At 45.6% G+C, this 8,630-nt stretch overlaps 1 long non-coding RNA gene across 1 annotated transcript; it reads right to left on the minus strand.

Annotated features, from left to right (window-relative positions):
- Nucleotides 1-3,660: 3,660 nt before the first annotated feature.
- Nucleotides 3,661-5,932, minus strand: LOC310850656. Its single transcript, XR_014567409.1, has 3 exons — nucleotides 5,877-5,932; nucleotides 4,894-4,960; nucleotides 3,661-4,254 (listed from the first exon to the last, which is right to left on the minus strand). It is a non-coding gene; the product is annotated as an uncharacterized lncRNA (long non-coding RNA).
- Between the last annotated feature and the right edge of the window lie 2,698 nt (nucleotides 5,933-8,630).

An 8,630-nucleotide genomic window follows, 5' to 3' on the forward strand; every position in this document is an offset into this window, starting at 1 on the left:
ACCTGGAGATGCTGGGGATTGAACCCAGGACCTTCTGGATGCAAAGCAGATGCTCTACCATGAGTCCTTCCTCAAACTCACTTACTCCCCTTTATGAAACTCACTCCCCTTTTATGTAGATCACCCGCTCTGAGACCCCACAGCTAATTCTCCCCGGCCTCCTCACTGGCCCAAGTAGGACCAATTCAGCCAGCTAGCCCTGGGGATTATCTAATGCTTATTTCCCCTAAATTGATTTTTAAATCTTATTGTTATTCATGTTTTTATACTGTATTTTATGCTGCTTTTATAATTAACTGTTTTAAATTTCTTGTTAGCTGCCTTGAGCCCGGTTTTTGAACCAGGAAGGGCAGGGTATAAATAAAAAAATATTATTATTATTATTACTTCTGGCCAATGGGAAAAAGGAGGTGGGTAGATAGTTGAGGCCCTAAGAAGATGAAGGAATATTTCATGGATGTGCATCTTGGAGCATTGGGAGCTGGGGACCAAAGAGTGGAACTCTTCTGAATCTCTTAGTAACACATACTCAGAGGTTTTGAGTTGATGGGGCTGGGTCTCAATGATGAGGAGAGACAAGCCGAGAAGGAGCAACTTCTCATATTGTGGGTTAGGGTTACATTTGGTTATAACCAGTGGTGTCATGGTCAGGGGCCACAGGGGGTCAAAGATTCATTACTATTTCTGCAGCAGAGTCCAAACAGGGTCTCTGTCTCCAGCATTCTAGAGTCCCCAATCAGCATGAAGGGAAGCTTTCTGGCCACTGAGAAAAAGTCTTCTTACCCTTTGTGCTGATTGGAGCCAATCAGAGTGAAAGGAGCTGAGTCAGCCACTGAGGATTGACTCCTAGGATCACTCTGGAGAAGGTGTGCCAGAAAAACGCCAAGGAGGAGTTGTAGTGTATGCTCCAAAGCTAAATGTTTAGGGACACTGAAAACACAAAGGTGCTTCAGTTTCAAGAGAAGGGTGTGCAATTTCTGTTATCAAGGAAAACACAACATAAGTCACTACCAAAAAGGACATTGGAACACCCCAAATCATTGGCAGTGCAGAAGATAGATCTAGCTGAAAGGCAGCTCATTGGGATCTGCAGTGATTATTGCAACACATCCCTAATTATTATTGTTGGATAGTTATAAGATAATTGTATAATCTTAGGAGGCTGTGTAATCTTAGAAGGGTGTGTGACTGTGACTGTCATGAAGCACCCCTGCATTTCTGAATTTGCCACTACGCTACTGGTTATAACAGGAAGGGGGAGGAAGACTAATGTTCTCTTCTATCGCTAGCCAAGCTGCCTTTAAAAACAAAAAAATGGCTAGTTGACTTATCTCTTACTGCTCCTTGAACTGGATACAAACTGCTTTCACCTTCACCTCTGCTACCTCACTCCGCTTCAGTCTTGACAAGAGCAGGGTCTGACAGCTTGTATATAGCTCCAGGGCTTACCAAATCGAGAAAATATCTCAGGGAAGGGAGCCAAATCCAACTTCCAAAGCTTAAATCTCTCTGGTTCTTTTTCTTTGACTATTAAAAACAAGGGGGAAAACACCTAAAACACATACAATTGCCATGCATCAAAATTTCTGCTGCTAAGAGCCTGGCAAAATTTTTCATCATGACAGCATATTCGGGGAACGTGGCTGCAGCAGGCGATGGAGTCACACTGAAAAATGTTTCCTTATATTTCCTCCCCTCGGCCTCCTTCACTCGCACTGCATTGTGCCCCTGGTTTTAGACTTCAAAGAATTTGTGATGAAACAAACAAACAGCTTTCCCTTCATTTGCCTTCCAGTTCTTTTGAGGCATGAAGCTCTGTCACATTTCACATGTCCTCGGCTGGAATTTTGCATGAATTCTTAAGGCCTACCCTAACATTCAAGAATGCTTGTACAGTGGTACCTCGGGTTAAGTACTTAATTCGTTCCGGAGGTCCGTTCTTAACCTGTAACTGTTCTTAACCTGAAGCACCACTTTAGCTAATGGGGCCTCCTGCTGCCGCCGGGCCGCCAGAGCACAATTTCTGTTCTCATCCTGAAGCAAAGTTCTTAACCTGAAGCACTATTTCTGGTTACAGATAGGTAGCCTTGTTGGTCTGCCATAGTAAAAAAAAAAAAAATCCTTCCAGAAGCACCTTAAAGACCAACTAAGTTAGTTCTTGGTATGAGCTTTCGTGTGCATGCACACTTCTTCAGATACACAGACTCTGGGTTAGTGGAGTCTGTAACCTGAAGCGTATGTAACCTGAAGTGTATGTAACCCGAGGTACCACTGTAATTTCTTGCTACTGGGTCTTAACAGTGCAAGACATATTTGGGGGCTTTTTCAATCATTTTTTACGTATCCACTCTCATGATGGCCTTTGGGCTGAGATGGAACCATAGGCTACATGGACAAGCTGAGGGCAACTCCTAAGGGCTATATAAGTATACACAACAGTGAAAGCAATTCCCTCGGTGGGGTGAAGTTGCTATGCGAGCTTCCTGGCAGGTGGAGAGCTGTTGTTCACTAAAAGTGATGGGGAGCATCTTATTTCCCTCACCTGCATGCTAGCTCTGCCTTGACTTCCATGCCACTTAATCCCTCTCCTTACCACTCGAGAACAGTGCCTCCACCTAGTAGAAAGCTAGCATAGCAGCTCTGCCTCAACCAGGGAGCTGCTTCTGCATGACAGGTAGAGAGAACTACCGGGCAGGGTCTCTGAGGTTGAGGGAGCACACATTCTCTAACTGTTCCCTTTTACCTGGTTTATTTACCCTCCCCATTGCAGGAGATGGCAATTAGATCAGTGGGGTCTGCAACCAATTGGTGCAGTGTGGAGTGTGTGTGTGTGTGTGTGTGTGTGTGTGTTTGTGTGTGTGTGTGTTGTGGAATCCCAGTTTCTTCCATGTATTGGACATTACACTCCCACCAGTCCCCACCAGCCTTGCCAGAGATGGTGACATCTGGAGTTCCGCAGTATCTGGAGGGCTACAAGTTGCCAATGCCTGCTATGGGAGAAAGTAAAGTGGGTCACTTAGGTCAGTGGAGGCTGCTCCATTAGGGCATGGGAGGGGGCACTGCCCCACCAATCTCAGTCTTCTCTCATCTTTGGCCTACTGCTTTCTTAGAACCAATCCAGGTTAGGAAGCACTGCCTATTGGTGCCCTTCACTCAGTAGTGCACTTGTAGAACTCTGCAGGGAGGAAGATGCAAACAAAACCAGAATGAGTTGACTCTGCCTGTCATTGGTTCTGATTCCACTACTGGTCTCCCTCCCTTCTGCTCCACCATCCCCAATGAGCACCACCCACCAGTTTGTTAAACCCTTAGTGCAGGACTTCCTATTTCTGATTGCCCTGGTTGATGACTAGTGACCCCTGCCATCAAGCATGTGCATTATTTCCCCAGCCCCATCTTTCATTTGCACAGCCCCACCCTGCATTTGTGTGTTTCAGCATTCACAGCCTTCCTTTGCTGAGCCTAAAGCATCATCAACAAGGTGCTGAACACCTTGAAAACCAGGGTAGCAGTTACAGCATTGGAGTGGAGTAATGAGCGGGGCCAGAGACAAAAGAGAGAGGAGCAATGGACATCACCCTTCCCTTTGCATAGTAGGTTACATTCCAGCTATACATACATACATACATACATACATACATACATACACACACACCTCTCTCTATCCAGGCAAGCAAGAGGCATTATTACAGTCCAAGGACACATTACACCCAGGCAAAGGCACTCAACAAAGGGGCATAGCCAGGCCAGTGATAAGTGTGGCCTAGGGAGAGGGGTGTGGCCTAGAGAGAATTCCAAGGGCCAGTGTTGAAAAGGCCCTGCTCAAATAAACTGATCACCTTTCTTCAAATGGCAGGAGGACCTGGAGCCAGTCAGGTAAGCTCAGGGTGTGACAGAGTACCAGGAAATATTGCCCAGCTTCACAGGCATCTGGAGTTCTTCCATCTATGACCTTTGACTTTTGATCTTTCCTCCCTGGAGATCCTGTCTATGGCATTAGGAAGCCTTCCTTGAAAGATCCCTCTTTTTGTTACCATCGGAATCAAACATTTCAATCCTGATCAGCCACAGAGACACAGTATGGGGCAGGTGCAAGTGTCAAAAGTCTAGTCCTTTTCATTCACTATTTGTGACCAGTCCATGAAGCATTTAGGATAGATGTGTGCTTGTGTGTTCTAGAAGTATTGATGTTTCTTCCTTCTGTGGTTCAGAACCAGGGTGTATTCCACACTTCTCTTTATGAATTTTCTTCTCCTCCCCAAAAAGATGAGAAATGATACATTTTAATAGAAATTGCCGACAGAATCCCCACAAGGCTGCACAGATGGCTTTCAGAATTAAAAAAAAACAACACACACAAACAATTGGATCCATTCATCCATATTTCACAGCAATAAGCTGGAGATAGAAAGTATACTGCAAGATGAGGAAAGTGTGTGTGCGTTTAGGGGAAAGCACCATATTCAGCAAATACCCAAACGGAATCCAGGTCAATGCCTTACTTAAAATCCAGGGTGTAATATTCTTGAACATGGCTAGCCAAATCGGGATGACAGATGTAGAGCCTGATACTATGCAAAGCTGCAGTGAGCATGACATAGGATCAAGCTCAAGGGTCCCAGCACCAGCAGAAGTGAAAGCTTTATCCTTGTGGTCCATTTACAGCTGTGTCTACCATGCTGGAGGAGAGAAAGGCATTGATGCTGACCCATCGACAATCCAAGGAAGGGAGTGGAGGCTGGTCTGCTAGGGCAAATTGGTTTAGCAGAGGACAAACAAACTTGGAAGCTGAATATACTCAGGCCCATCACTGCCTAGTCTGTCTTATTCACACATCACTAAATAAAAATACACAGGTCCCATTGGTAAAGAATAATAAAAAAAAATACTTACAGTTTCTTCATATGTACAATAGCTTCAGATTGTAAGCCTACATGGCAGGAGCTAGTTTCATGGTCACCTTTTGCAGGAGATAGAGAGCGAGAACAAGAGGAAGGAGTGATCTGGAGGGTTTAGTGGGAAACCACAAAGTGTATTTTCGCCAGACTATCTGTTAGTGTTAACCCTGCCTTCTACTGACTGGAAGCATGTAGCTAGTCAATTGCAGCTTGCAATGCAGGCTGTAATTTAATATAAACATGAACATCCACCTGGGGCTCCAGCTCCTGGGGGCTGAGCTGTTTTGGGTCCTCTCAACATCTTTTGAGGTGGAGGAGGTTAAGCATGGAGCTGAACATGGGGTGGCTCCAGTGGTTAGCTCCTTCTCCTCCTCCTCCACCGCTGAGGGGAAAGAGGGTGGAAGCAGCCTCCCGCCGGTTGGAGTGCCAGGAAGAGGAGGAGCTGCTAGCCATTGAAACCACACAGCCACAGTGTTTGGCTCCGTCCCAGGCTCCTTCCAATGTCCTGGTGTCATGTGCGCAACATTGCTCCCCCCATCACCCTCCCAATCGGGCGCTTCCGACATCCACCATATGCGTGCATAATCCATTGGATTGGTGCTACCTTGGGAGACTCCTAATGAATGAGTCAACTTTTCAGATATAGTGCTATATGAGGCCTTCTTGAACCCAGTGTCAAGTGAGAAAAGCCTGAAGCACTCCCCTGCCCCTGAGCAATGGCCAGCCGAGAAGCTACCAATAAATGAATTATAACAGGCTCACATATAGTGCATGGTATAGATAGATAATAGATAGATAGAAAAATGGCATAGTAGGAATACTTAGTATATAAATGGGATAGAAAGGTCCTCTTGTGTTTTCTTTTGCTCCCTTCTTTTAAAAGCATGTTCAAATTTAATGTTCAACAAAAGGCATATTCTATTCCATTAAGTATTCATTGAGAGCCTCGTGGGTATTTCTCCCTTCCATGTAACATACTTTGCATGCCCTCACTTTAGAACCTCGAGAGCAATTCCACTCCACAATGCCAAGGATGCCTCTCCAACACATTCCTTTTATATCTGCCGTGTTCTGGATTCTTTTTACAGTTAGCTTTGCATGCTTCCGGATCAGGTCACTTTAAAGGGCTACCTCCCACTGAGGCTCAAATACTGCCACTACTATTACTGCTACTGCCCTTGCTGTTTAAAACTAGGCCCACTGCTGCCTGGGACAAAGTGGTTCCGCATCTCAGAGGCAACAAAAGTGTTGGAAATATAATTAAGAAAAGGAGAAATAAGATTAATAGGACAAAATATGGCAAATCACACTGTATGCATTAATTTGGTGCTTTCTGAGCAATTTAAATATCTAATTTGTTAAAATTACCTGCAAGTGCCTGATAATTAAGCACACATGAGTACTATTTAATTTGCCTCCGGCTTAATTTGGAGGCACATCAAATCATGTTTTGTGCTGTATGGGAGATGCTTGACAATCAGCTCATGTTGAGGTGGATGAATAAGTTGCACCCTGGTGACAGAGGATAGTGGAAGTTCCAGGAGGCCTATTATAAGACACAACCAATGCCTTCAAAGTGCTTTGCATTCCTGTTTTCTAGCAGGGATTTCTGGACTCTCCAGTCATAACAGGTACCACAGTATCACCATTACGTAATCTGCCCTGACCTAATGTGAGTTGGGTGTGAGGTATCATGGCTGTTTCCTTTTCCTTTTTAGTTTGTTTAAGAGAAGGAGGGAGAGAGAAAGAAGAGGAAAAACATATATGGGAAGGGGAGGAAAATTGTATCTGAGTGATGGAGAAAGGATACTGAGGATTTACTGAGTTTTGTGGGTCTTTTTGGAGCCTGGGAAAATGGGACTCTGGAATTCTTCATTACGAAACTGAATTTTGAGAATGATGCAGTCTACAGCCCACAAGTATTGCTTGAGATGTGCAGCTGGACACTTATTTTCTACATATCTGAATTCCCTTCCCAAGGGAAACCTCAAGTACCACCCAGTATCTAATTTCCCCACAAAGCTCCCTCTTTTTTAAATGCCCCTTCAAAAATGAAACCAACAACCTTTGAAAATAAAGATATGGTAAGTGAGCTACAGGCACTCAGTTTTGACCTACCTGTGCAAAAGATTTTCCTGTGAACTTTTGACCTTCCTGTATAGAAGAGCATCCTCAACAACAAAAATGCTAGCTTTAACAACCTCTACTTTCAAAACCCAAGCTTTAGAATCCCAAATAAAAAACTAAGGAGTTGAGTTGTTTCAGTCCTACCACAGACCCCCACAACTTGGTGATGCACCAAGCTGAATGCATCTCAGCAACATTGACTTGTGCTTGGTAACCCCAATGCTTCTTCCTTCTCAGGCTGTCAATAATAGCAGTTCTTTTATTTTTTAAAAAAATCAAACCATTGCTGAATTGCTACACACATCTGGTGATCCACTTTCAGCTCTGTGGTTAGTTGCTCTTCTCTAAAGGTTGTCAATTGGTACTAATATGGAGGATATTCCACAATTTATAAAACATTTTAATGAAGTACACACTGAACGTATTCTGGCATGAGATAACTCGGAACAATCAAGTTAGAGGTGCTTTAAATCCCCCTCATTGTTTTTCTAAATCAGGGTGAGGACCCCTTTTCAGCTGAAGAGTTGCATTCACTCCTGAGTAACCTTTTTCCAGAGGCAAAAGTGAGTAGAGCAAGGGCTGTGACCTTTGTACAGTAGACTACATTCCAATCATACAAAAGTCAGAGGTTTACGCATGCACACACACTGTGCTGGTCCCGGGGGGAAGGTACCGTTATCATAGTCAGAGTTCACAAGATGAGAGGCGAGGTCCGAAGCTGGGAGCCAGGCGGGAACAGGAACGCTGGAAGGTCAGAAGCAGGAGGCCGGGCAGGGAACAGGAACGCTGGAAGGTCAGGAGCAGGAGGCCGGGCAGGGAACAGGAACACTGGAAGGTCTGAAGCCAACAAAGACGTTGCTCCTGCAACCTGGGACCGGGCTGACTGACCTTTATCTTCTTCTAAGGCCAGGGGCGGTCCTGGCCCCCAGGAGCCCCGCCTCCCCTGGCCTTAAGGCGAGCACTCCTCCTGGGAGCAACCAGTTCCCTTCGCCTCTCTGCCCTAAGCCTCTGCAGTTCAGGAGAGGCCGAAGGGTTACTGGGCCCCGGGGGAGGCTCACCTGTAGACACTGAGTTCTCAAGCACCTCTGGGGCCAGAATGGTTTCACCTGGTCCCTGCTCCTGAGGATCTGACACAGGTGCAGGCTCCTCAGAATCTAGGCCTTGCCCCAGTTCAGCCGGCCCTGGAGGCGGGGACTCCTGTGCAGGCTGGGATTCCTCTGGTTCAGCCTCTGAATCGGAATCCCAGGCCATCACACACACACACACACCTCACCATACAGGCAAGCAAGAAGGATTCTCACAGTTCAAGGACAGAATCCAGCCAGGCAACAGCACTTAAGAAGGGTGCAGAGCACAGCCAGAGAGGTGGGTGACCTAGGGAGAGTTGCAAGAGTCAGATTCAATGGCTTCAAGCACCATGTTGAGCCTAGGGCCAGAGCTGTCCTCACCCCTAATGTATTTAATTGTTTCTACCCACTGAAGAGTCCTGTATTGCAAGGGGTTGGATTAGATGACACTTGGGTCTCAGCTCTGCAATTCTACGACTCTAAGAAGCAATTAAGTATATGAAAGCATTTCTGCAATGAACTTGGCCACAGTACATTT

This window comes from Podarcis gaigeae (assembly GCF_964106915.1).
Source record: "Podarcis gaigeae genome assembly, chromosome: 8".
Taxonomy (NCBI): domain Eukaryota; kingdom Metazoa; phylum Chordata; class Lepidosauria; order Squamata; family Lacertidae; genus Podarcis; species Podarcis gaigeae.